A 21,912-nucleotide genomic window follows, 5' to 3' on the forward strand; every position below is an offset into this window, starting at 1 on the left:
AGTGCAGAAATAGCAGGGGCTATGACGGAAATATTTCAAACGTCATTAGAAACGGGGATGGTGCCGGAAGATTGGAGCATTGCGCATGTTGTGCCTTTGTTTAAAAAAGGTTCTAAAAGTAAACCTAGCAATTATAGACCTATTAGTTTGACGTCTGTGGTGGGAAAATTAATGGAAAAGATACTTAGGGACAATATATATAATTATTTGGATAATCAAGGCCTGATTAGAAACAGTCAACATGGATTTGTGCCTGGAAGGTCATGTTTGACTAATCTTCTTGAATTTTTTGAAGAGGTTACCAGGGAAATTGATAAGGGCAAGGCTGTGGATGTTGTCTATATGGACTTTAGTAAGGCATTTGACAAGGTTCCACATGGAAGGTTGATTAAGAAGGTTAAATCGTTGGGTATTAATAGTGAGGTTGCAAGATGGATTCAACAATGGCTGAATGGGAGATACCAGAGGGTAACGGTTGACAATTGTATGTCAGGTTGGAGGCCAGTGTCTAGTGGAGTGCCCCAAGGATCTGTGTTGGGTCCACTGTTGTTTGTCATTTACATTAATGATCTGGATGATGGTGTGGCAAATTGGATTAGTAAATATGCAGATGATACTAAGATAGGTGGAGTAGTTGATAGTGAGGTAGATTTTCAAAGTCTACAGAGAGACTTGGGCCTTTTGGAAGGTTGGGCTGAAAAATGGCAGATGGAGTTTAATGCTGATAAGTGTGAGGTGCTGCATTTTGGTAGGATAAATCAAAATAGGACGTACAGGGTAAATGGTAGGGAATTGAGGAATGCAGTGGAACAGAGGGATCTGGGAATAACTGTGCATTGTTCCCTGAAGGTGGAATCTCATGTGGATAGGGTGGTGAAGAAGGCGTTTGGTATGCTTGCCTTTATAAATCAGAGCATCGAGTATAGAAGTTGGGATGTAATGTTAAAATTGTACAGGGCATTGGTGAGGCCGAATCTGGAGTATGGTGTGCAGTTCTGGTCGCCAAATTATAGGAAGGATGTCGACAAAATGGAGAGGGTACAGAGGAGATTTACTAGAATGTTGCCTGGGTTTCAGCACTTGGGCTACAGAGAGAGGTTGAACAGGTTGGGTCTTTATTCTTTGGAGCGTAGAAGGTTGAGGGGGGACTTGATAGAGGTTTTTTAAATTTTGAGAGGGACGGACAGAGTTGACGTGGGTAGGCTTTTCCCTTTGAGAGTGGGGAAGATTCCAACAAGGGGACATAGCTTCAGAATTGAGGGACAAAGGTTTAGGGGTAACATGAGGGGGAACTTCTTTACTCAGAGGGTTGTGGCTGTATGGAATGGGCTTCCGGTGGAAGTGGTGGAGGCTGGCTCGATTTTATTATTTAAGAGTAAATTGGATAGGTATATGGATAAGAGGGGATTAGAGGGTTATGGTCTGACTGCAGGTAGATGAGACTAGGTCAGGGAGAATGGTCGGCGTGGACTGGTAGGGCCGGACAGGCCTGTTTCCATGCTGTAGTTGTTATATGTTATATGTTATAAAAAGGTATAAAAATTTTGGTAAAGTAACCATTTTAATTAGGTTAATGCGACCGGCCAGTGATAAGGGCAGAGTAGACCAACGGTTAAAATCTTGTTTACAACGTTCTAGTAAGGGGAGAAAATTTGCATTAAAAATATGGGAGAAGGATTTAGTGATGACAATGCCAAGGTATTTAAACCCACTATCCATGCGCTTCAAAGGGAAAAGTGAATGAGGCATTCTTGTGGCTGCGGGGTTTATCGGAAAAAGCTCACTTTTCTGAATGTTCAGTTTGTACCCGAAGAATCTACCAAACTGCTCAAGGATAGATATAATAACTGAAACGGAAGAGTTGGGGTTAGATATGAATAAAAGTGGATCATCCGCGTACAAAGACACTTTGTGGGTGACCCCCCCTCTGACAATGCCTTCGAACCTAACCTCGCTACAGAGCCAGATAGCCAGAGGTTCTATGGCGATTGCGAATAACAACGGTGATGGAGGACAACCTTGTTTAGTACCTCGTTTGAGGGGAAAGAAAGGTGAGTGTAAGTCATTAGTGATAACGGAAGCTACAGGGGCTGAATATAAAAGTTTAATCCATGAAATAAAATCTTCATTAATCCCCATTTTCTGAAGAACAAAAAAAAGATAGGTCCACTCTACCCTGTCGAAGGCCTTCTCAGCGTCCAACGAGAGGACAATTTCAGGGAGTTCAGAAATTGGAGCATGAACTATGTCCAACAGGCGCCTTGTATTAAAAAAGGAGTGCCTCCCCTGGATAAAGCCTGTTTGGTCCGTTGATATTAAATCTGGGACCACGTGTCGAAGACGGTTATAAAGGACTTTGGCCAAGATCTTTTGGTCCACATTGAGAAGAGAAATTGGTCTTCTGCTACTACACAGAAGCGGGTCCTTATCTTTCTTAAGCAACAAGAAAATAGAGGCTTGAGACAATGTTTCTGGCAACTGGCTTTTCTGGAACGACTCATTGTACATAATTTGTAGTTCGGGGCCTAGAAGATGAAAAAATGTCTTGTAAAACTCCACTGTATATCCGTCAGGCCCTGGGGATTTACCATTTTGCATGGCTTTAATGGCTTCTTGGATTTCAAGAAGTGAAATCGGTCTTCCGAGGTTGCTGGAAACCATTTCATCAAGTACAGGATAGCGTATACTGTTAAGAGGGTGATCCTGGTCCCAGATATACAGTCCTATGTTTAACGTTAATGAAGTGAGAGAAGCAAGCTTCAGGTGAAAGGTTTTAGGATCTGACTGTGCTAAGATGAGTCAGTGTTCTGGTTCTGACACCGAGGCGAGCGTTCTACTAGTTAAGTTTAGTTTAGGTTAGTTTAGAGATACAGCACGGAAACAGGCCCTTCGTCCCACCGGGTCCACGCCGACCAGTGATCCCCACGCATTAGCGCTATCCTACACCCACTCGGGACAATTTTTACATTTGCCAAGCCAATTAGCCTACAAACCTGCACGTCTTTGAGTGTGGGTCGAAAACGGAAGATCTCGGACCCACACGGGTCACGGGGAGAACGTGCAAACTCCGTACAGACATCACCCGTGGTCGGTTTCGAACCCGGGTCTCAGGCGCGGCAAATCTACCGCTGCGCCGCCGTGACCGCCCCAACCATGTTTCTATGTTGTATCCATGCACAAGTTCTCGTTCTTTCGCCCGCAGTTTTAGTTTGATTGGAACAAGTCAACGAAAATGCAATCATGGGAGTGTGGTGGTCCGTCAGTGATTTGCAGTTAGACACAAAAAGCTGGAGTAACTCAGCCGGACAGGCAGCATCTCTGGAGAGAAGGAATGGGTGACGTTTCGGGTTGAGACCCTTCTTCTTGAGATCCTTCCTCTTCCAAAGTCCACAATCAGTTCATTGGTCACTGATATTGAGAGCCAGGTTGCTGTGTTGGCACCATTTGTCAATCGATCCATCTCACATCGATACTTTGACTCATCACCATCTGTATTTCTTCAAGAAGTAGGGTCTCAACTCGAAATGTCACCTATTCCTTCTTTCCAGAAATGCTACCTGTCCCGCGGAGTTACTCCAGCATGTTGTGTCGATCTCCGATTTAAACCAGCATCTGCAGTTCTTTCCCACACATGGTGATTTGCATTTTGTTTGTTCAGTGGTTGTAGATAATTCGAATTAAAATGACGCCAAAGGTTGTCCCTCGTGGATTTCCCACGTGTACAAATAAGGGGCGCACTGTACTCAGTCGCTTCACACGATCACAGATGTACCTTAAACAACCGGTATAGACATGGAAGTCATAGAATCAGCCAAGATCACTTCACACTGGCTGGAAGTGATAAGGATTAAAGAAGCTTTTCGGGCAATTCAACGTGTTTACTATCCCCTGCTCGCAGTTGTTAGCGTTCCTGGTAAGCATCTGTGAGCGGGGTTGCCTCCAGAGGCAGCACAGTGGCGCCGAGGTAAAGCTGCTGACTTACAGAGTCAGAAACCCGTGTTCGGTCCTGACTCAGGGTGCTGTCTGTACGGAGTTTGTACGTTCTCCCCATGACTTGCGCGGTTTTTCTCCACGATCTCGGATTTCCTTCCACACTACAAAGACGGACAGATGTGTAGGTTAATTGGCTTGGCATTATTGCAAATTGGCCCCAGTGTGTGCAGGATAGTGTTAGTGTACGAGGATCGCTGGTCGGCGCGGAGTCGGTGGGCCGAAATGCTGATTTCCGCGCTGCATCTAAACTAAATGAAAGATGTGTGCAGTGTGGCGTACGTTTCAGCAAAATTCTGCTTTTACGATTATTTCTCTGATATAATTTATCCTCAATTCTTTTTACTTAAGGATAGCGGAGTGAGGGGGTATGGGGAGAAGGCAGGAACGGGGTACTGATGGAGAGTGATCAGCCATGATCGCATTGAATGGCGGTGCTGGCTCGAAGGGCTGAATGGCCTACTCCTGCACCTATTGTCTATTGTCTATTGTCTATTGCTTTTCAGTTTGTCGATATACTGTTTCATTATTAAGCAAATACTTGTTGTATAAATGTATTTTTTCAAGATTTGCAATCAAGATGTCTTACTACTCTGACTAGATAGCACGCAACAAAAATAGCTTTTCGCCGTGCCTCGGTACGCGTGACAATAATAAACGAAACTAAAGTTGGCCCATGCCAGCAAATCAGCACCGATCCTATCGCATGGCGAATCGGACATAGAATAGCGGACCGTTTATTCGAGTTATTTTGTGTTGGTGTAAAAATAACTGTTTCACTTCTCGAACCTATGCCCCTCCATAATGCATTTGTGTTAGAAAGTTGAGCAGCTGCAGAAATTGCCAAATATTGATAGATTTGGACCTCGATGTGTTTTTCATTAGAATTTGCTGCTTTAACTTCATGTCCACTGATGCAGCGGGTTTACATTAAGGGTTAGAGATAGAATCGATTTTTAATTAGGGGGGCATGGTGGCGCAGCGGCAGGGTTCCATACCGACAACGGATGCTGTCTGTACGGAGTTTGTACGTTCTCTCCTTGACCTGCGTGACTTTTCTACGAGATCTTCGGCTTCCTCCCACATTCCAAAGACGTGCAGGTTATTAGGTTAAATGGCTTGGCATAAAAGTAAATTGTTCCGAGGGTGTAGAATAATGTTAATGTGCGGGGTTCTCTGGTCGGTGCGGACTCAATGGGTCGAAGGGCTTGTTTCCACGCTGTATCTCTAAGCGGAACTAAACTAATATCGTCGAATAGTAAAATATATTATTGGGATAATAGAACTTATTTTAAACATTATTCCTACAATTAGATAAAATGAACGACGTTACGCAACTTCCCCACAACTGCACTAGGGATCCAACAGAAGCAGTTAAATTGTTTTACCCAAACTTGCACAACTGAATCTCATGGGCAAACGTGGTTATTTACCATATACCACAACATCTCTTTATTGCAGGGGAATGGCTATCCATTGTTTTGCTCTGGTCAAAGTATAGAGACCGGCAAATTTCATGTTGTTCATAAGGGTTATTTACGTTATGTAATGTTTTCCAATTCATTACGCATTTTCTACAGTAAACGCGATGACGATTGCGATTCTGACGATTGCGATTCTCTCCCGAGGAAGGTGTGGTTTATCGACGTGCGTAACCCGCTACCTTGTGGCTATGGCGGCAGCGGATCTGCTGATTGTCATCCTCGACCTGATACTGAGACACATCCCCACTCTCTATTGGAAGGATTTCCTCTTCGTTCAGTCGATTCCCATCTGCAACATCCACGCCGTCCTGCTCTTCACCTTCACATTCACCTTCGATCGCTTCGTCGCCATTTGTTGCCAGAAGCTCAAAGGCAAATATTGCACCCAAAGAACGGCGGCGATTGTTCTCGGGACAGTTACTCTGCTGAGCTGTATGAAGAACATTTTCTGGTACTTCATGTTGACTGGTCAATATTTGCTGATGACCCATCCCTGGTTTTGTGCTTTAGAGCGAAAGATTTATTCCTCAGAGGTCTGGGCAGCAATTGAGTTTCTCCATTATATATTCACCCTGGTAGTCCCATTCGCCATTATCCTGTTGCTCAACTGCTTAACTGTTCGGCACATCGTAGCTGCGAGCAGAGCGCGCAGGAGACTCCGGGTTCAGAACAATAGGGACTGTGGCCAGAGTCCCAGAGACCTGGAGATGGAGAGCCGAAGGAAATCCGTCATTTTGCTCCTCGTCATTTCCAGCAATTTCATAGCCCTGTGGTCGTTGTATGTCGTGTATGCTATCAGTAATCGAGTGGTGTTTCTGGGCTACCCGTCTGCGGACGTCAACATTTTTGTGGAGCAGATTGGATTCATGCTGCAACTGCTCAGCTGCTGCACCAATACCGGCATTTATGCCGTGAGTCAAACTAAGTTCAGAGAAGAAGTGAGGAAAGCGGTGGCACGTCCCTTCACCGTACTTGCGCGATGCGTTAAATAACGACAATGCCCGCGCAGCCTGACTATTCGATAACTCGTAATTTTCTCACCTGCACTCTGACGACGACCTGACAATTGTTCACTGTTTTTCTTTCCCTCGGGTGTTTTGTAGCGCTACCGCCAATGTTGGGTCTGTGTTCTGTACACTTGGTCCCATAAGTCTTCTTCTTAACCTGAGTTCAATCAAAACTCCCTCCCTTTTGACGGAAATTGGATTCATATTCAAACGTTGAGCTGTTGCAGTTACACATATACTTGCGCGGTGACGTTGAATAGAAGTAGCTTTGGTTGCACTGAAGACCATTTGAGAAAGTTAATGTACTGTTAGTGTGGTTAGCAATTTATTGATTTCTTCTTTATAAGAAATGATCAAACAAATATTCAAATGGTCAAACAAATATTGAACAAATGATCAAACAAATATTTCTTCTTGATAACAAATGATCAAACAAATATTTAATTTTGCGTAAACGAGCAGTAATGCTGCTGCAAGTCAGAAATTTATGTTTTTTTATCAGTCTGAAGGGTCTCGATCCGAAGCGTCACCATTCCTTCTCTCCAGAGACGCTGTCTGTCCCGCTGAGTTACTCCAGCACTTTGTGTCTATCTTCGATTTCAACCAGCATTTGCAGATCCTTCCGGCACATTTATCGTTTCATTGTCGGTACATGTGACAATTAAAAACCATTGACCCTTGAGTTTTCCTCTCAAACTAACTTCAGAGGAGGGTGTTTCATATTGCGAGGAATTACGATTGTCGAGCTGCTGTACAAATGCGTGCTCATGCGCTGTGAGCAGCACGAAATACTGGGAGGAGATGACGGTGCCTCGTAAAGTTCCTTTTGCCTGTTCACAACATAGAGCAAAGAATGTGAAAAACGTTGACGTTTCCACATCTAGATTTCACTCACACCCTTCGCTCATTTGCACTCATCTGCATACCCCCTCCTCGCCCCAACCCGCCAAACACCATCGCCTCTGTTATTTTATGTACACCACTTCCATTTCGGTAAGTCAACAGCAGGAAAACCCTGTGTGTCCTGGTATATTTTCATGGGGAATATAAGATACGGACGCTTTGTTCCGCCTTCCGTCCGCTCAAACCAGCCCTCGCCACACAACCGATACTCAATCGACACTGCGAGCTGCGTGACTGCATGCATGTGGAAAGTCTCTTCTTTCTATTTGATACTCAGAATGAGGCAACCTTGGACGGAAACGTCCTCACTCTCGCCCTGAGATAACGATACGATGGGGCGGTATTTCTCTGGCTGTGGTTCCGAAGCATAAGTGAAAATCTGACGCGAACTTCCATCTAAAATTACATCGATATCGTTCTGTGTTGCTAACGGGGGCATTCATACCGACCTTTCATAGCCTCGGTGACCACCAGGTGGCGCAAACTTGACATTGCTATCGTTCACAGCTGAGCACATTAAAGCACACTGGAACTGCTGGAAACCCACACACCAGCTTTTATTCAGCTACACAGAGCGGGCTTTCGTTCTTCAGGTTCAGATTAAGATGAAAGGATTTAGGGCTGGAATATTAACCCACTTTCTGTTTCTCGCTGAGGACTATTTCCAGATTTTTTTATTCTATGTTATTGTAGCTATCAATGATACCAGAGATGGACATAAAATGCTGGAGTGACTCGGCGGGGCAGGTAGCATCTCCGGAGAGAAGGAATGGGTGACGTTTCCAGTCGAGACCTTCATACTGATGTCAGGGGTAGGGGGCGGGACAAAGATAGGATGTAGTCGGACACAGTAAGACTATTGGGAGAACTGGGGAGGGGAAGCAGGGACTACCTGAAGTTAGAGAAGTCTATGTTCATACCGCTGGGGTGTAAACTGCCCAAACGAAATATGAGGTGATGTTCCTCCAATTTGCGTTGGGCCTCACTTTGACAATGGAGGAGGCCCAGGACAGAAAGGTCAGATTGGGAATGGGAGGGAGAGTTGAATTGCTGAGCCACCGGGAGATCGGGTTGATTAAGTCGAACTGAGCGAGGGGGTAAAGCGAAACTTTCGCCAAGCCTGTGCTTGGTTTCGCCGATGTAGAGAAGTTGACATCTGGAACAACGGATACTATAGATGAGGTTGGAGGAGGTGCAGGTGAACCTCTGCTTCACCTGGAAGGGCTGTTTGTGTCCTTGGATGGAGTCGAGGGGCGGGGTAAAGGGACAGGTGTTGCATCTACTGCAGTTGCAGGGGAAAGTACCTGGGGAGGGGGTGGCCTGGGTGGGAAGGGACGGGTGGACCAGGGACATTCGGAGGGAACGGTCTCTGCGGAAATGGGAAGATGTGGCCAGTAGTGGGATCCCGTTGGAGGTGGCAGAAATGTTGGAGGATAATTTGTTGTATGCGACGGCCGATGGGGTGGAAGGTGAGGACAAGCTGGCCGCTATCCTTGTCACGAATGGGGATGGCTGCGGGATATTGAGGAGACTCTAGTGAGAGCTTCATCTATAATGGAAGAGGGGAAACCCCGTTCCCTAAAGAATGAGGACATCTCCGATGCCCTCGTATGGAACACCGCACCCTGGGCGCAGATGCGGCGTAGACGGAGGAATTGGGAGGAGGGGATAGAGTTTGTTACAGGAAATAGGGTGGGAAGAAATGTAGTCAAGACAGCTATGGGAGTCAGTGGGTTTGTAGTTGTGTTGGTCACTAGTCTGTCTCCTGTGATGGAGATGGTGAGATCCAAAAACGGTAGGGAGATGGTGAGATTAGTCGTGAAATTGATGAAGTCAGTGAGTTCTGCAAGGGTACAAGAAGTAGCAACAGTGCAGTCGTCAATGTAGCGGAGGTCGAGTTCGGGGATAGGGCCAGTGTACGCCTGGAACATCGACTTCTCTAACTTCAGGTAGTCCCCGCCTCCCCTCCTTATCCCCTCCGCCTTGCCAGTTCTTCCACAGGCCTTCCTGTCTCCGACTACATCCTATTTTTGTCCCGCCCCTCTCCTGACATCAGTCTGAAGAAGGGTCTCGACCCGAAACGTCACCGAGACCTTCTCTCCCGAGATGCTGCCCGACCCGGTGAGTTACTCAGGCATTTTGTGTCTATCTTCGATTTGAACCAGCATCTGCAGGGGTTTTTTTCTACGCAGTTTACGCATGGTCATCATGATGCCCATGTATCCTGAATAACACGATTGGTGTGGAAAGAGTGGGTTGCATTATTTGTGTCTATCTTCAGCGTAGACTTTCTGTGTGCGAATGGAAACTTTGTACGAAGCATAAATTAAGTGTCAGAGTGATATCTGCGAATGGAATTATGTGAATTTCAACAGGGTCGGCAATGGGACAACTGTTTTGACATGGGTTAAGGAACGTAAACTGTACTGGACTGTATTTTGTTTAAATACATTATTGTTCCCTGCTGGAAGTTCTGGTACAGCAGCTTTAAGTTTCATTTCCTGATAGAAAGGAAGTTGTCATAAACAAGGAAGGGCAGCTCAAAAAGGGGTAACCTCATGGTGTAGACAGTGTAATTCACATGTGTTTAATCTGCTGCCATCCTTTTATCACAGAATTTGTTAAACGCAATGTCTGTAAGTAATTATATTTATTGACATCATCTTTATATGTTCCTATACTAAAGGTATAACGTGACTAAACCCTGTTATTTATTTTTGTGCCTAAACGTTACAGTTTCACATTTGAATACAGTAAAGCATCAAACAACAGCTCGTCTCTACTGGTCTTTATTGGATCAATTGTTTAGCTTGTTGGATAGCTGGATAGGAACATTCGGTGAGTCCATTATAGTGAAAAGACAGCAACACGACAAGCTGTGTTAAAGGTGGCTCACATCGTTACAATGTCCGTCGACACCTCAAAGCCATGGCAACAGGCAACCAAGGCAACGTTTCACAGAATTAAGTCAAGTCTCTCAGTGTTCGTTCTTACCGCTCTTTAGCCAGTTCCAGTTCCAGCAGGGCCGCCCTTAGAGCTCTGGCTAAAACAAATGCAGCCGAAACCAAAGCAGCATTCGATCAGAGAGAGATAGCGAGCATTCAGGTCGAGGCTGCTCTGCTTCAGGCAACCTTAGCAACAAGAGAAAGAGATGAAAGCAGCCATTGCAGAGGCCGACACCATCGAAGTGGGTTTATTGGCAGAACAAGGGTCACGTAATAGATCGCCAAGCCCTGTTCACTCTCAAAACCAACACGAGCGTACCCTGGACTACATCATAGAGCAAGCCAGCATAAAGTCAAGCCGACACGTCACCAATCATGATATCGAGAGTGAAAGCATACTATTTGGTTCATTGCCGCCCGCCCACCAGACCAAGTCTATTCTGGCCAAATCATTTCTTAGGCATCACAGTCCCAGTAATGACCAAGGAAACATGTAGCCTAAATTGAAGGATAGAAAGCAAACTTCAACCTTTCTGCTCAGTGACTTTATCGACTCTACTCGAACCATCAACGATTTCAATCCCACCACTAAAGGCCTCGCCAGTTACCTCGCCCGCAGCCAGCTTGCAAAAACGAGATTGACGGCCTTTAATTACAAGCCCGATAATTACGGGGCTTGGAAATCCTCCTTCCAAAGCGCCAGAGCAGGCCTGGTCCTTTCACCCGGAGAAGAGCTAGATCTTTTGATAAAATGGCTAGGAAATGGCGGCACGGTAGCGCAGCGGTAGAGTTGCTGCTTTACAGCGAATGCAGCGCCGGGGACTCAGGTTCGATCCTGACTACGGGTGCTGCACTGTAAGGAGTTTGTACGTTCTCCCCGTGACCTGCGTGGGTTTTCTCCGAGATCTTCGGTTTCCTCCCACACTCCAAAGACGTACAGGTATGTAGGTTAATTGGCTGGGTAAATGTTAAAAAAAAGAAAGATGTCCCTAGTGGGTGTAGGATAATGTTAATGTACGGGGATCACTGGGCGGCACGGACTTGGAGGGCCGAAAAGGCCTGTTTCCGGCTGTATATATATGATATGATATGAAAGGAATCCTCAGAGCAGGAAACAAGAATTAAGGCTGTCAACATCAGACGTCCATCAGCAGGTTTGACGATGGTTTGGCAGACGCTTCAAGAAACTTATGGTCCACCTGAGCATGCCCTCTTTACCAAGCTTGAGAACTTTCCCAGGATCACCATCAGAGAGCCATACAAGCTACGTGAGATCGGGACCTGCTGCCAGAAAACGAAGTGGCAAAGTTCGATGGGTATCTACCCGGTCTGTCTTACCTTGACACCTCCAGGGGAGTTGCACCGATCGTTGAGAAGCTTCCTTAAAACATCCAGGAAAGTTGAACCACCTAAGTCTAAGTATAAACTCCAGCACAACATCCCCCCCCCCCCCACTTGGAGAGTTTGCCGACTTTATCCGCTTGGAGGCAAAAATCAGAACGGACCCCAGCTTTAATCTCTGCTTCCCCAATCCAGCAATTGTCAAAAGAGAGAAAATAGAGAGACATGGTAAAACTCTCATCTCTGTCCACATGACACACGCATCTCCAACAATTCCCGAGATACAGAAATGCCGTGACCCAGCCAAGCTGTGTCCCATTCATGCTAAAATTCATCCACTAAAGAAGTGCAGAGCCTTCAGAGAAAAGAGCCTGGAAGACCGCAAACACTTCCTGAAGGAACATTCCATTTGTTTCCGCTGATGCTCCTCCACAAGTCATTTCGCCAAGAACTGTAAAGCAGAAGTGAAATGTACTGAGTGCAACAGTGACAGACACCTCTCTGCTCTACATCCAGGCCCAGTCCCCCTGGAAGTCCAAGCCATCTCCCCCCGCACCTGCGCATGGCGGGGAGGAAGAGGTAGCAGCAAACCAGGAGATCATCTCCAGATGCACTGAGGTGTGCGGTTTAGGGGTCAGCGCGGGAGCATGTGCTCAGATATGTCTCATCTCAGTCTATCCAGAAGGACGTCGTCAAGAGGCACGCATGATGTACGCCATCTTAGATGAACAGAGCAACGGCTCTCTCGCAAAATCAGAGTTCTTCAATATCTTTGAGATCAAAGGAAACCTTGAGCCATATACGCTGCGGCATGCGCTGGGCTCAAACAGACTGCAGGTAGAAGAGCTTCCGGTTACATGGTGGAGTCTGTTAATGAGAAGACATTGCTCCCTCTTCCTCCGCTCCTAGAATGCAATCAAGTGCCGTGATCCCCACTCCAAATGCTGCGCGTCACCACAGCAATCTCAGACGCATTGCCAATGAGATTCCTCCACTGGATCCAAACGCCAAAATACTGCTCCTATTGGGAAGAGATATTCTTCAGGTGCATAATGTGAGGAAGCAAATTAGCGGTCCCAACAATGCCCCATTCGCCCAGAAGCTGGATCTGGGATGGGTAGTTGTTGGTGATGTATGTCTTGGTGGAGCACATAGACCTACCCAAGTGGACACCTACAAAACCTGCATTCAGGGAAAGGGTCGACAAGCCATGTTACAGTGAAGGAGACGTTCACCTATTCACCTCTTTGTGAGGATGATCCAGAGTTGATGTCCATGGCCGGTCTACAGGAGACCACATGTGGAGAGAACCTGGGGCAGTCAGTCTTGCGTCCTACCAAGATAACTCAAATTGCTGGGTCGCACCTCTGCCGTTTCAGTCAGTCAGGCAGCGTTTGCCCAATAATCGAGAGTACGCTAACAACAGACTCACCTCTCTCCGTCGGACTTTGGACAAACACACAGATGAAGACACACTACTTGGAGTTCATGGACAAAATGCTCAGCAGTCAGAACGCAGAGGTACCCCCACCACTCAGAGTTGAACAAGAGTGTTGGTATCTTCCCTCATTCGGAGTCTACCATCCCAGAAAGCAAGATCAAATTCGTGTGGTGCTTGACTCCAGTGTGAGGGGGTTTAGTTGAATAACGTGCTGAAGGGCCTGATATCAACAATAGCAAACAGCGCAGCATGTCATTTTCGACTGCACTGTACTCCGTCCCCCTGGTGGAGGGGTAGACCTCACGGCCCTTGACAACAGCACATTGCACTGGCTACAGCGCCTGGAGGGCGTTGCATAATTTCTGCTGCCTCAAACGCAAGAAGGGATAGAGAGAGAGATAGAGTGGGAGAGAGAGAGAGTGGGAGAGAGAGAGAGAGAGAGAGAGAGAGAGAGAGAGAGAGAGAGAGAGAGAGAGAGAGCTGTAAGGGCAGATGGACCTCCAGTGTGCCAGTGGGTAAAATGGGTGGCTAATTGGAAGCAGGAGTGGTAGAGTGACGAAGGTGGGTGATGTTTCAGGAGAGGCCCATAGAAACAGGAACAAATGTTGGAGACACGCAGGTCGATCAATGAGCGAGAGAGAGAGAGAAAGCAGCACAGCAGGTCACAGCTAGCAGATATTGGAAAATTGAGCGAAGTTGCAATTGGATCGTACACCACCTCGATTGGCCATGGCGACCAGTTTTTTTATGTTTTTGTTCACTCTGTATGGCAGTGGGAATTAGAAAGGGGAATGGGACAGCGAGGTGAAATTACATACATCCCATGAATATGTTGTTTTCACACGTGGCAAATCACAGTGAAATTATTTGGTTGCATACCCAAGGTAGGCAAATAGTCGACACATAAAGGGCGCCGACAGAGGTGCAAAGTATCCCGCGCCAGATCCTTCATTGCCCCCCCCCCCCTCCACTCTATCACTCAAAACCGGCCGATCCCCCACGACGGGTCTCCATCGTTATCCCCCACCCATTCATGGCGGTCCCCCACGCTGGGCCTTCCTGTACAATGGCCTCCTCAAGCAAATTTGCTCATTACTCGTACTCTTGCATCAACGTAACATGAAAGATTAGCCCTTGGCGTCTCCGAGTCTCTTAAACCCCTCCTGCGTCTCCTGCGCTCACAGCTTCTGCCGCATGTTAATGATTTTTTTAAATGAAGACGGAGCCATCCTTTGAACTGCATTTGTTGCTTCCCCTCCTTTACCTGAACTTGCAGCTTTTTCTAGTTGTTCATCTCACGCAGTTACCAAGGTAGAAAACGGAACTCAGACGACGGTGAGCAACATTGCCGTAAATCGTTGTTGCTTGAATTGGAACGTTGTTAAGATCACTGGGTGATGGTGAGGGCGGAACTGTGGTAACGGTGTTTGCATCTCATGCGGTTGTAGTGGGTTAGCGAGAAAGGCCTGGGTGGGGTGGACAAAGCGCACAAGGGAATCACCGAGAGACAGAATGCGGAAAGTGCGGCGAGGCGGAGACTTGGCTAGCTTTTAGTTTTTAGTTTTAGGTTTGAGATTCAGCGCGGAAACAGGCTCTTCGTTCCACCGAGTCAGCGCCGACCAGCGATCCCTGCACATTAACACTATCCTACACATACTGGGAGCAATTTACATTAATACCGTATACAACCCCAAGCCAATTAACCTGCAAGTCTCTGCGTCCTTGTAGTGTGGGAGGGAAACGGAGATATCGGAGAAAGCCCACGCGGTCACAGGGTGAACGTTCAAACTCCGTACAGACAAGCACCCGTAGTCGGGATCTGATCCCCTTATCTGGTGCTACAAGCGCTGTAAGGCAGCAACGCTACCGCTGAACCACAATGCAGTCGACGCATTGAGTACCGTTGCAATTGGAGGCAAAAACTAAATTTTCAAGAGAGAGTTATATTTAGCTCTTGTGGAATCAAAGGATATGGGGGAAAAAGCAGGAACGGGGTACTGATTTTGGATGATCACCCATGATCATATTGAATGACGGTGGTTGCTTGAACGCCCGAATGGCCGACTCCTGCACCTATTTTCTAAGTTTCTATGTTGTGCATGGTATGGCAAGTGAAAGTTGAGAACGAAAGAACTCTGTCTCTCTTTGCTTTCGAGGGAGGAGGAGCGAGGGCAGGAGTCCAGAAATGGATGAAATGCAAGAAATAATGCAGGTATCAATATTGTGTATGGAAGTGTGTGTTTCTGCCATGTGGTGATGACTAATGACAAATGAATTGCACGGTGATCTGATTGAACAAAGAATGCCACAAATTCCGTGGAGAAATAGTTAAAAGGGGCAACAAATGGAAACGAGGTTGAGAATATTGGCATGAACCTTTGCTTCGCGTGGAAAGGTGTTTGCACCCCCGGATAGCGGTGAGGGAGAAAGTGTGTGATAATTTTAGTACACCGCGCCAGAACCAGCTCTCTAAAGCGCTCACCATTCACAATTATGTTACCTATCAGTCACCACTGTGAGGGTGGCGCGGTGGCGCAGCGGTGGGGTTTCTGCCTCACACCGCTTATAGCGCCAGAGACTGGTATCGATCCTGATCAAGAGTGCTGTCTGTACGCAGTTTCTGTAGGTTCTCCCCGTGACCGCTTGGGTTTCTTCCAAGATCTTCGATTTATGTGTCGAGTTAATTGGCTTGGCAAAATTGGCTTGGGATAATTGTACATTATAGGATAGTGGTAATGTGTGTGGATCGCTGGTTGGCGTGGACTCACTGAAACATAGAAAAATAGGTACAGGAGTAGGTCTTTCGGTCCATCGAGCCAGCACTGCCATGCAGTATGATCATGGCTGATCATCTAAAATCAGTACGCCGTTCCTGGTTTTTCCCCATACCCCCTGATTCCTTTCGCCGTAAGAGCTAAATCTAACTCTCCAGTGAATTGGCCTCCACTGCCTTCGGTGGCAGGGAATTCCACACCTTCACAATTCTCTGGGTGAAAAAGCTTTTCCTCATCTGAGTCTTAAATGGCCGACCGCTTATTCGTAAACTGTGACCCCTGTTTCTGGACTCCGCCAACATCGTGAACATGTTTCCTGCAGCTAGCCTTTCCAATCCTTTAAGAATTTTATATTTTTGTCTAAGGCCCCCTCTCCTCCTTCTAAATTCCAGTGAACACACATCCAGTCGCTCCATTCTTTCCTCATGTGTCAGTCCCGCCATCCCTGGAATGAACCTGGCGAACCTACGCTGCACTCCCACAATATCAATAATGTTCTTCCTCAAATTGGAAGACCAAAATTGCACTCCATGTGCGGACTCGGTGGGCCGAAAGACCTGTTTTCCTGCTGCGTTCTTAAAATAAAATTAAAATTAAAACCACCAGCAGCCACAGCTGGAGTATTGTGTACAGTTCTGGTCACCACAATATAGATAGGATGTGATAGCTTTGGAGAGGGTGCAGAGGAGATTCACCAGGATGCTGCCAGGGATGAAGGGCCTCGGCTATGAGGAGAGACTGGGCAGACTGGAGTTGTTTTCCCTGGAGCAGAGAAGGCTGAGAGGGGACATGATCGAGGTGTACAAGATCATGAGGGGCATGGATAAGGTAGATGGCGGGGAACTTCTTCCACTGGCGAAGTCAACAACGAGGGGACATAGATACAGGGTAAGGGGAGGGAGGTTTCGGGGGGATGTGAGAAAGAGCTTTTTCACCCAGAGGGTGGTTGGAGTCTGGAACTCACTGCCTGGGGTGGTGGTGGAGGCGGGAACACTCACAACGTTTAAGAGGCATTTGGATGGGCACTTGAAATGCTACAACATTCAGGGCTACGGTCCAAATGCGGGAAAATGGGATTAAAATTAGACTGTGTTTGGTAACGGGCGGCGCGGACACGATGGGCCGAAGGGCCTCTTTCTGTGCTGTAGGACTCTATGACTCTATGACACCAGAGAACGGAGCACGGGTTAACCAGTTCTCGAGATTCTTCGCATTCGCAGAAAAATTCACGGAGCATCAATAATCTCATTCCATATTTCGTCAAAGTGAAAGTCTCTGTTGCCATTAAAACCGGTTTCCATAAAGAATGAGTGGCTCTGAATCTATCTGCTGATTCGGTAAACCCCGGAGCACTGCTTGATAAGCCTTCTCAATTTCCTATTTTTGTAATACTGGGCTGTATTAACCCACCCCTTTGAATTTTACTCGCAGTGATACAAGTTTCCACTGATACTGTGGATGTTCCTAAACACAAACGACGTCATGTGTGTGGAAGGCCTTTTTTGTAGTGTTTTTGTTGTACACAGAAAAAAAAGTTGTTGGCTAGGAAGGTGTTAATGTTCCTTGACTGGAATTAATATCAGTCACGCTGGCTGGTAATTGCGCCATTGGGGACATCTTCCTTTCTAATAATAAGGGATTTATTCGTGGCGTTATTCCATAGTGTTGATGAGAGCAACACTTGCGGCTTCAATCGATTCCAGCGGCTACGCCGACATGGAGCCAACGAGGAGTTTCAACGAAATTCGTCTTTATCTGTTCCTTCTGAAAGCACAACAGATATATTACCCGCTGCTCGCCGTCGTTGCTGTCCCCGGTATGTATTTTGATGCAGAAATTCTTTCTTCATATCGTGCTTCAATATAAGGATGCCGTCGTTTTGTAAACTAGGAATTCAAACTGATATCGGACTCTTTTGCTCAGGTGTGTATTGTTTCTTTTTCAATCTCACGTGTAGATTATTACAGTCACACATTCATTGTTCTGAGATCCCGAAAGGCGCAAGATGAAATAAATCACATCTCCCAAACAGTGGAGTGCTCTCAATATTGACAACTCCGCATGTGTACAGCACAGAAAAAGCTACATGCAGTATATTTGTTGGGGTAGACAAAATTGATTGTCCCTTCAAAACCTGGTCCTGACAAGTGGGCCTTACAATGGCGCAGCTACGAGAGTTTAGCTTAGTTTAGAGACACAGCGTGGAAACAGGCACTTCGGCCCAACGAGCGCAATCACCACCGATCCCCGCAGAACAGCAGACTAGTTTCTCTCCTCCCCGACGCTGCCTCACTTGCAGCTTGCAACCACTCTTTCACTTTCCCCTTTATGTTTTTTACAGCACCTGCAGTTTATTCTTGCTGCCAGAGCGGACCAATGCTTGACAATACCAGGGTTCGTCCCAAGAAAACCGCTGCTACTAGTGCAGAGGGATAGAAACATAGAAACACAGAAGGTAGGTGCAGGCGGGGGCCATTCGGCCCTTCGAGCCGGCACCGCCATTCATTGTGATCATGGCTGATCATCCACAATCGGTGATCCGTGCCTGCCTTCTCCCCTTATCCCTGGATTCCGCTGGCCCCGAAAGCTCTATCTAACTCTCTTTTAAATTCAGGTAGGTTGTAAACCAAACTTGTTTGCTTGCTGAACTGACCTAAAAAAATAACATTAAGATATTTATCGATCATAAGAGCAGGGTTAAGCCATTTGGTCCAAATCCCGCTCATCTCCTTTCTAAAGGTACGTCCTTTTATTCTGAGGCTGTGTCCTCTGGTCCTAGTAGAAACACCCTCTCCGCATCCACTTTATCCAGGCCATTCACTGTTCGGTATGTTGAGAAAAAGGACATACCCTATCACAATGATTGATCCACTGCCTCAAGTCTTCAACCCAGGATCAAACCTGATTCTGGGGTCACTGTCGGAATTAAAGGACGTTCTTTGAGGAAGGAGATGAGGAGGAATTTCTTTAGTCAGAGGGTGGTGAATCTGTGGAATTCTTTGCCACAGAAGGCTGCGGAGGCCAAGTCAGTGGATATATTTAAGGTAGAGAGAGGTAGATTCTTGATTGGTACGGGTGTCTGGGGTTATGGGGAGAAAGCAGGAGAATGGGGTTAGGAGGGAGAGATAGATCAGCCATGATTGAACGGTGGAGTAGACTTGATGGGCCGAATGGCCTAATTCTACTCCTATTCCTTATTAACACTAACCTCCACACACCAGGGAAATTTACAGTTTCCCAAGCCAATTTACCCCCAAACCGGTCTTTGGAGTGTAGGAGGAAATCTTTGGTTTTTGTTTTGTTTAGTTTAGTTTAGTTTAGTTTAGTTTAGTTTAGTTTAGTTTAGTTTCTTGACACAGAATGTGAACAGCACTCTTGGCCCAGCGCGACCCTGTTATGTAGGTGATGGTCTTTGGTTTCCTCCGGGTGCTCTGAGTTCGTCCCATATCCTGAAGACGCGCTGGTTTGTAAGTTAATCTTTCCCGTGTAAATTGTTCAGAGTCTAAAGTGTGAAGGAGAAAGTGGGATAGAACTTGTGAGAACGTGGTCTTCAGGAAGTGGTGGTCCGAAGGTTCTGTTCTCTGCCACGCCGCCTGTTTACATTTGTTCGACGTTATCGCACTTTCGCATCCACTCCTGCACACAGATACAATTTGCAGATGCCCATTAACCCGCATTCCCTCACGTCTTTGGAATGTGGGAGGAACCGGATCACCCTTTGAAAAGCCACTCGGTCATAGGGAGAACATGCAAACTCAACACAAGCAGCACCAGAGATCAGGATCGAAATCGAGTCTGAACTGTAACTTCATTCTTGCGACATTCATTATTCACAACCGATTGAACAAACATTAAAGGAATCCCCCACCTCACACCGAGTCGTGCTCTGACCACACCCACAATGTTTCTACTCTTTACACGAATATGAAAGCAATGCAGTTGTGTCGTTCACAGAGTGGTTAGGTTTCTCCAGCGATTTATGCTACAAACTGACCGTTGGCACATTGGCGCAGCGGTGTAGTCAAAGCTCCTGACGATGTGTGCTGTCTGGATGGAATTTGTATGTTCTCGAAGTGAATGGGTGGGCTTTCCTCGGGTGCTCCGGTTTCCTCCCACACTCCAAAGACGTGGAGGTTTGTCGTTCAATTTGCTTCGGTTAACAATGTAAATTGTCTCCAGTATTTATGAGAGTGTATGTGTTCGCTGGACGGTGCGAACTCGGTGGGCCGAATGGCCTGCTTCCACGCTGTATCTCTAAACTAAATTATATTAAACTAAACTAAACTAAACTAAACTCTAAACTAAACTAAACTGAACAATTTCACCTTCTATTGGATACGGTCGTGCCTTTTGGAAGAGAACATTATATTTCCTCTTCGAGGAGTAACTCTTTTCTCGGAGCAATGTTAAAAGTTTGTTTATTTTCCTTCCTCATAGTTAACACTGTCACGATTGTCATCCTCTCCCGGGGAAAGTGCGGTCTCTCCAGGTGTGTAACTCGCTACCTGGTAGCCATGGCGGCGGCTGATTTACTGGTTATCATCCTGGATTTGATACTGCGGCAGATCCCCATAGCTTTTGTTGTGCATTTCCTTCCTATGCTCGATCTCCCTATTTGTAATATCCATGCCGCGCTGCTGCACACAGCCACGGACTGTTCCATCTGGTTCACCGTCACCTTCACCTTTGATCGATTTGTCACCATTAATTGCCAGAAGCTGAAAGGCAAATATTGTACAGAGAGAACGGCGGCTGTTGTCCTGGGAACAGTTACCGTGCTGAGCTGTTTGAAGAACAGCACTTGGTACTTTACATTAACTGATCAATATGCCTATGTAAATTTCCCCTGGTTTTGTGGTATATATCTCCGGTTTATGGAATCACCGATCTGGGCGTCAGTCGAACTTCTCCATTATTTCCTCAGCCCCGGCCTGCCATTCGCCCTGATCCTGTTGCTTAACGTTTTTACCGTCAGGCACATTGTAGCAGCGATCAGAACCCGCAGAAGGCTCCGGGCACACAGCGGCGGGAGGAGCCCCATTGACCCGGAAGTGGTCAGCAGAAGGAAATCCATCATTTTACTCTTTGCAATCTCGTGGAATTTCATCCTGCTCTGGGCGGTGTTTCTCGTGTACACCATATGGTTCAGACTGTGGTGGTTGGGCTTTCAGTCCGTAATTTTACCAGTGTTTGTACAGGAAATAGGATTCATGCTGCAGCTGCTCAGCTGCTGTACAAACACTGCTATATACACCGCGACCCAGACAAAGTTCAGAGAACAGCTGAAGATTCTGTTGAAATATCCTTTTGTACTAATTGCGGAATTCAATAAAAAATGATGTGCTCTGGATGGATTTCTTTGGTGTTGGTAACAGAGAAAATACAGGCAGCACGAGAAATCGAGTTGGAAATGCAAGTCGTAGATACCTAGAGTCATGGACCTACACAGCAATAATTCACGCCGGTCGCTCCATTTGTTTAATTCCGACAAAGCTGACATAATGAGCTAGTCCCATTTGCCTGTGTTTGGCCCATAACCATCTCATGCCTTCTTCTTCTTCACTTATTTATCATTATGGCTTGTAGAAGTCGTAATTCTATCCGCTTCTATCCCTTCCTCAACCAGTTATAGGTTTCATGGTTTCAATGTCAAGGTCCGTTTATTGTCACATGTACCAATTAAGGTACGGTGAAATTCGATTTACCATACAACCATACTAAAAGAAAGGAACAAGACACACAACGGCATAAACGTTGACATAAGCGTCCACCACAGCGGATCCCCTCCGTTCCTCACTATGATGGAAGGCAATAAAGTCTAATCTACTTCCTCTTTATTCTCCCGCGGTCGGGGAGTTCGAACCATCCGCAGTCGGGGCGATCGATGCCCCCCACGTCGGGGCGACCGAAGCTCCTGCGGCTTGGAGCTCCATAGGTCGGTCTCAAACCAGAGACCGCGAGCTCCACGATGGTAAGTCCGCAGGCTCCCGCGGTTGGAGCTCCTAAAGTCGGTCTCCAGCAGAGGCC

This window comes from Rhinoraja longicauda, unplaced genomic scaffold, assembly GCF_053455715.1.
Source record: "Rhinoraja longicauda isolate Sanriku21f unplaced genomic scaffold, sRhiLon1.1 Scf000056, whole genome shotgun sequence".
Taxonomy (NCBI): domain Eukaryota; kingdom Metazoa; phylum Chordata; class Chondrichthyes; order Rajiformes; family Arhynchobatidae; genus Rhinoraja; species Rhinoraja longicauda.